The sequence below is a fragment of the Oncorhynchus kisutch genome, linkage group LG10 (assembly GCF_002021735.2).
Source record: "Oncorhynchus kisutch isolate 150728-3 linkage group LG10, Okis_V2, whole genome shotgun sequence".
In the NCBI taxonomy this organism is placed as follows: Eukaryota; Metazoa; Chordata; class Actinopteri; order Salmoniformes; family Salmonidae; genus Oncorhynchus; species Oncorhynchus kisutch.
In genome coordinates, this window is record NC_034183.2 from 67,769,007 (window position 1) to 67,776,002 (window position 6,996).

Below are 6,996 nucleotides of genomic sequence, written 5' to 3' on the forward strand. Positions count from 1 at the left end.
TAGGCATGTCAATATGTTGAGACTGGGACAGGGAGTGTGTGTATGACTGTTGGTTTGGGTGTGTTTTAGTGTTGGTTACTTTATATCTGCTCACAATAAATATATTTTTGGTACTGTTGACCAGATTTCACATTTCCCTTACTTCAATTCAATCATTTAACATCTACAATATATGGCAGAATGTAAACATTATAGTGTAAGGGTACACATTTAGCATGTTAGTGGTAGGCCTATTTGTATGTGTAGGGTAAACATAACGTTTACATTACATTTACATGTGTTAGCTGTTAGCTGCACTTGATTGAGCATGCCTGGCACAAGGGAACCAATGGAATAGCCCCAAAGGTGCAAACCACGCAGATATGACACTACAGGCAGGTTCAATCAAACAAATACTATTTAAACCCAGGTCTGGTTAGGGGTACATTTAAAATGTAGGAATTGTGCATGTTTGGGATTAACATTAGGATGCGTAGTGGAGTGTGGAGCGCTGTAGAGGAGCAGAGCTTGGTGATCCTGCAGGTCTGTAATAAGTAGTGATTAGACTGGTACTGATGTCTAGTCTAACAGTCAGCACAGGAAGGAGCCAACATCAGGATACCCTCTCTTCCCTCTACCTCTCTCTTCCCTCTACCTCTCTCTTCTCTCTACCCCTCTCTTCCTCTACCCCTCTCTTCCCTCTACCCCTCTCTTCCCTCTACCTCTCTCTTCCTCTACCTCTCTCTTCTCTCTTCCCTCTACCCCTCTCTTCCCTCTACCTCTCTCTTCCCTCTACCCCTCTCTTCCCTCTACCTCTCTCTTCCTCTACCTCTCTCTTCTCTCTACCTCTCTCTTCCCTCTACCCCTCTCTTCCCTCTACCCCTCTCTTCCCTCTACCTCTCTCTTCCCTCTACCCCTCTCTTCCCTCTACCTCTCTCTTCCTCTACCTCTCTCTTCTCTCTACCTCTCTCTTCCCTCTACCCCTCTCTTCCCTCTACCCCTCTCTTCCCTCTACCCCTCTCTTCCCTCTACCTCTCTCTTCCTCTACCTCTCTCTTCTCTCTACCTCTCTCTTCCCTCTACCCCTCTCTTCTCTCTACCTTTCTCTTCCCTCTGCCTCTCTCTTCCCTCTACCCCTCTCTTCCCTCTACCTCTCTCTTCCTCTACCTCTCTCTTCTCTCTTCCCTCTACCCCTCTCTTCCCTCTACCCCTCTCTTCCCTCTACCTCTCTCTTCCTCTACCTCTCTCTTCTCTCTTCCCTCTACCCCTCTCTTCCCTCTACCTCTCTCTTCCCTCTACCCCTCTCTTCCCTCTACCTCTCTCTTCCTCTACCTCTCTCTTCTCTCTACCTCTCTCTTCCCTCTACCCCTCTCTTCCCTCTACCCCTCTCTTCCCTCTACCTCTCTCTTCCCTCTACCCCTCTCTTCCCTCTACCTCTCTCTTCCTCTACCTCTCTCTTCTCTCTACCTCTCTCTTCCCTCTACCCCTCTCTTCCCTCTACCCCTCTCTTCCCTCTACCCCTCTCTTCCCTCTACCTCTCTCTTCCTCTACCTCTCTCTTCTCTCTACCTCTCTCTTCCCTCTACCCCTCTCTTCCCTCTACCTCTCTCTTCCCTCTACCTCTCTCTTCCCTCTACCCCTCTCTTCTCTCTACCTTTCTCTTCCCTCTGCCTCTCTCTTCCCTCTACCCCTCTCTTCCCTCTACCTCTCTCTTCCTCTACTCCTCTCTTCCCTCTACCACTCTCTTCCTCTACCTCTCTCTTCCCTCTACCCCTCTCTTCCCTCTACCCCTCTCTTCCCTCTTCCCCTCTCTTCCTCTACCCCTCTCTTCCCTCTACCCCTCTCTTCCCTCCACCTCTCTCTTCCCTCTAAACAGCACTCTGAAAGTTAATGTTTGTGTGCGTGTGTGTGTGGTTGTGTGTGTGTTTCTGTACCACAGCCAGGGGAGTTGATCGATGGAACCATCAGAAAGGGTTTTCTTAATTTGGTCCAATCAAACGCTGTGCCTGTGCTCAGGGCAGAACATAGATAACACTCAATTGATTATTAATGCATTATTAATACTTCTCTAGTGCCAGGTCACACAGACAGCTGGAGGCTCTCATGCACACACAGATGTGGGCGGCACACACACACAGTCTGCAGACAAACATGAGCAAGCGAACAACACACACCTACACGCACACACAGTCTGCAGACAAACATGAGCAAGCGTGCAACAAACACATACACACATGCACACAGTTGATAAATCAGCTGGTGTCCAATGCAACACTGAGTACATCACATAAACACAATGCAGCAAAACCTGGCAAATTAAAGATAGAAAGAGAGAAAGAAAGACAGAGAGAGAGAGTGAGAGACAGAGAGAGAGAGAGAGAGAGAGAGAGAGAGAGAGAGAGAGAGAGAGAGAGAGAGAGAGAGACAGGGAGGGAGAGAGATGTGTGTTCTTGTTAGAGGTTGATTGTGCAGGTGTGATTTTAATGTGAGTGGGTGTTTGCTTGCTGATGTGTTCTCTCTCTCTCTCCTTCTATCTGTCTCTCTCTCTCTCTCTCTTCCACCACTCTCTCCCCCAGTTGGTCTCCAATAAGGCTCCCTCTCTCTCTGTCTTTCTCTCTCTCTCTCTCTCTCTCTCTCTCTCTCTCTCTCTCTCTCCCCCCTCCCTCTCCCCCCCCCCCCCTCTCTCTCTCTCTCTCTCTTCCCCCCTCTCTCTCTCCCCCCTCTCTCTCTCTCTCTCTCTCCCCCCTGTCTCTCTCTCTCACTCTCTCTCCCCCCTCTCTCTATATCTCTCTATCTCTCTCCCCCCCCCCCTCTCTCTCTCAATTCAATTCAATTAAAGGGGCTTTATTGAAATGGGAAACATGTGTTAACATTGCCAAAGCAAGTGAGGTAGATAATATACAAAAGTGAAATAAACAATAAAAATTAACAGTAATCATTACACATACAGAAGTTTCAAAACAATAGAGACATTACAAATGTCATATTATATATATATATATACTGTATATACAGTGTTGTAACAATGTACAAATGGTTAAAGTACACAAGGGCATAAATATGGGTTGTATTTACAATGGTGTTTGTTCTTCACTGGTTGCACTTTTCTTGTGGCAACAGGTCACAAATCTTGCTGCTGTGATGGCACACTGTGGAATTTCACCCAGTAGATATGGGAGTTTATCAAAATTGGATTTGTTTTCGAATTCTTTGTGGAACTGTGTAATCTGAGGGAAATATGCCTCTCTAATATGGTCATACATTGGGCAGGAGGTTAGGAAGTGCAGCTCAGTTTCCACCTCATTTTGTGGGCAGTGAGCACATAGCCTGTCTTCTCATGAGAGCCATGTCTGCCTATGGCGGCAATAAAAATGAACAGTAAGCATTACACTCACAGAAGTGTATATACAGTTGAAGTCGGAAGTTTACATACACTTAGATTGGAGTCATTAAAACTCATTTTTCAACCACTCCACAAATGTCTTGTTAACAAACTATAGTTCTGGCAAGTCGGTTAGGACATCTACTTTGTGCATTACACAAGTCATTTTCCCAACAGTTGTAAACAGACAGATTATTTAACATATAATTCACTGCATCACAATTCCAGTGGGTCAGAAGTTTCCATACACTAAGTTGACTGTGCCTTTAAACAGCTTGGAAAATTCCAGAAAATGATGTCATGGCTTCTGATAGGCTAATTGACATAATTTAAGTCAATTGGAGGTGTACCTGTGGATGTATTTCAAGGCCTACCTTCAAACTCAATGGCTCTTTGCTTGACATCATGGGAAAATCAAAAGAAATCAGCCAAGACCTCAGAAAAAAAATTGTGGACCTCCACAAGTCTGGTTCATCCTTGGGAGAAATTTCCGAATTCCTGAAGGTACCACGTTCATCTGTACAAACGCAAGTATAAACACCATGAGACCACGCAGTCGTCATACCGCTCAGGAAGGAGATGTGTTCTGTCTCCTAGAGATGAACGTACTTTGGTGCAAAAACGGCAAATTAATCCCAGAACAACAGCAAAGGACCTTGTAAAGATGCTGGAGGACACAGGTACAAAAGTATCTATATCAACAGTAAAACAAGTCCTATATCGACATAACCTGAAAGGCCGCTCAGCAAGGAAGAAGCCACTGCTCCAAAAGTCAGACTACGGTTTGCAACTGCACATTGGGGACAAAGATCATACTTTTTGGAGAAATGTCCTCTGTTCTGTTGAAACAAAAATAGAACCTTTTGGTCAGAATGCCCACGTTATGATTGGAGGAAAAAGGGGGAGGCTTGCAAGACGAAGAACACCATCCCAACCGTGAAGCACGGGGGTGGCAGCATCATGTTGTGGGGGTGCTTTGCTGCAGGAGGGACTGGTGCACTTCACAAAATAGATGGCATCATGAGATAGGAAAATTACGTGGATATATTGAAGCAACATCTCAAGACATCAGTCAGGAAGTTAAAGCTTGGTCGCAAATGGGTCTTCCAAATGGACAATGACCCCAAGCATACTTCCAACGTTGTGGCAAAATGGCTTAAGGACAACAAAGTCAAGGATTTGGAGTGGCCATCACAAAGCCCTGACCTCAATCCCATAGAAAATTTGTGGGCAGAACTGAAAAAGTGTGTGTGAGCAAGGAGGCCAACAAACCTGACTCAGTTACACCAGCTCTGTCAGGAGGAATGGGCCAAAATTATTGTGGAACGCTTGTGGAAGGCTACCATAAATGTTTGACCAAAGCTAAACAATTTAAAGGCAATGCTACCAAATACTAACTGAGTGTATGTAAACTTCTGACCCACTGGGAATGTGATGAAAGAAATAAAAGCTGAAAGAAATAATTCTCTCTACTATTATTCTGACACTTCACATTCTTAAAATAAAGTGGTGATCCTAACTGACCTGAGACAGGAAATTTATACTATGATTAAATATCAGGAATTGTGAAAAACTGAGTTTAAATGTATTCTGGCTAAAGTGTATGTAAACTTCCAACTTCAACTGTATACAGTGTTGGAACTATGTACAAATGGTTAAAGTACAAAAGGGAAAATAAATAAGCATAAATATGGGTTGTATTTACAATGGTGTTTGTTCTTCACTGGTTGACATTTTCTTGTGGTGATGGCACACTGTGGTATTTCACCAAGTAGATATGGGAGTTTATCAAAATTGGGTTTGTTTTCAAATTCTTTGTGGATCTGTGTAATCTGAGGGAAATATCTTCTCTTGAGAGCCAGGTCTGCCTATGTCAGCCTTTCTCAATAGCAAGGCTATGCTCAATGAGTCTGTACATAGTCAAAGCTTTCCTTAAGTTTGGGTCAGTCACAGTGGTCAGGTATTCTGCCACTGTGTACTCTCTGTTTAGGGCCAAATAGCATTCTAGTTTGCTCTGTTTTTTGTTAATTCTTTCCAATGTGTCAAGTAATTATCTTTTTGTTTTCTCATGATTTGGTTGGGCCTAATTGTGTTGCTGTCCTGGGGATCTGTGGGGTGTGTTTGAGTCTGTGAGCAGAGCCCTGGGTTCATCTCTCTGTAGGTGATGGCTTTGTCTTCAGGCTAGGGTCCTTTTCTCAGAATTTCCACCTGACTGACATTCCCAAAGTTAACTGCCTGTAACTCAGGCCCAGAAGCCAGGATATGCATATAATTGATAACATTTGATAGTAAACACATTGACGTTTGTAGAAATGTTAAAATGTTAACTAATGTATGAGACTATAAAACAATTGACATGGTAGGAGAAAATACAAAGAAAAACCAACCAGAGTTATTATTATTATTTTTTAGATCCCAGGCTCTTATAATGGAAAGCTTTGGGCCCTATGCAATTCCAGCTCCCAGATTGCAATTCCTATGGCCTCCACTAGATGTCAGTAGTCCTTGTTCAAGGTTTCAGGCTTGTTTCTTCCAAAACATGGAAGAATTTTGGCACTGAGAGTCACAGTTTTAAATCAGTCTGTGGGCGTGCGATGAACAGGACACACACTTGCCAATTTTACTTTTCTATTGAACATACTTATTTCAGTATGAAATATTATAGTTTAATTAAATTTTAGGGTACCTGAGGATTAACTAGAAATGTAGTTTTAACAAAGTTTAGCGGTAGCTCTTTGGGTTCCTTTGTCTTGAACGAGTGGATTACTGAAATCGATGGCACCAACTAAACAGACTTTTTAGGATATAAAGAAAGATTTTATCAAACAAAACGACCATGTTATAGAATGTTGTAGCTGGGACCCTTTGGATTGCAAACAGAGGAAGATTTTCAAAAAGTAAGCGATTATTTCATCGCTATTTGTGATTTTATGAATCCTGTGCTGGTTGAAAAATATGTTGATGTGAGGCGCCGTCCTCAAACAATTGCATGGTATGCTTTCGCTGTAAAGCCTATTGTACATTAGAAAATGCAGTTAGATTAACAAGAATTTCAGCTTTTAACCGATATAAGATACTTGTACGTCCCTAAATGTTTAACATTACGATTATTTATTTGAATTGCGCGCCCTCCAATTTCACTGGATGTTGTTGACAGGATGCCTAGCCTTAAGAAGGAAGGTTTGGGAATCGTTTCCTTTTAGGTGGTTGTAGAATTGAATGGCTCTTTTCTGGATTTCTCTCTCTTTCTCTCCATGTCTTCATCCCTCCTTCTCTTCCCTACTCATCTCTGAATCTTACAGCGCCTAAAATGAACCTTTTATTTTTTTCTTTCTTCCTCCACCATATTCCTCCCTCCCTCTCTGATCTCAGTGTCCTAACTGAGAGCACACAGCAGATGGTATGCTGCTGTCCGTGTGGAAGGGTACTAACAGGACACCCCACAACACCTCCCCTTCCCTTTAGCTCTACCTCCGCCCTGCCTCCCAGATCTTCCCCGCCACACACACACCCTGCAGCACCACTGTGGCCCAACCAGGTCACCTGCTGCTGGGGTTAAACCAGCTGGCACCCACCCACACACACATGCAGGCGGTGCGGGGACACCCACACACATGCAGGCGGTGCGGGGACACCC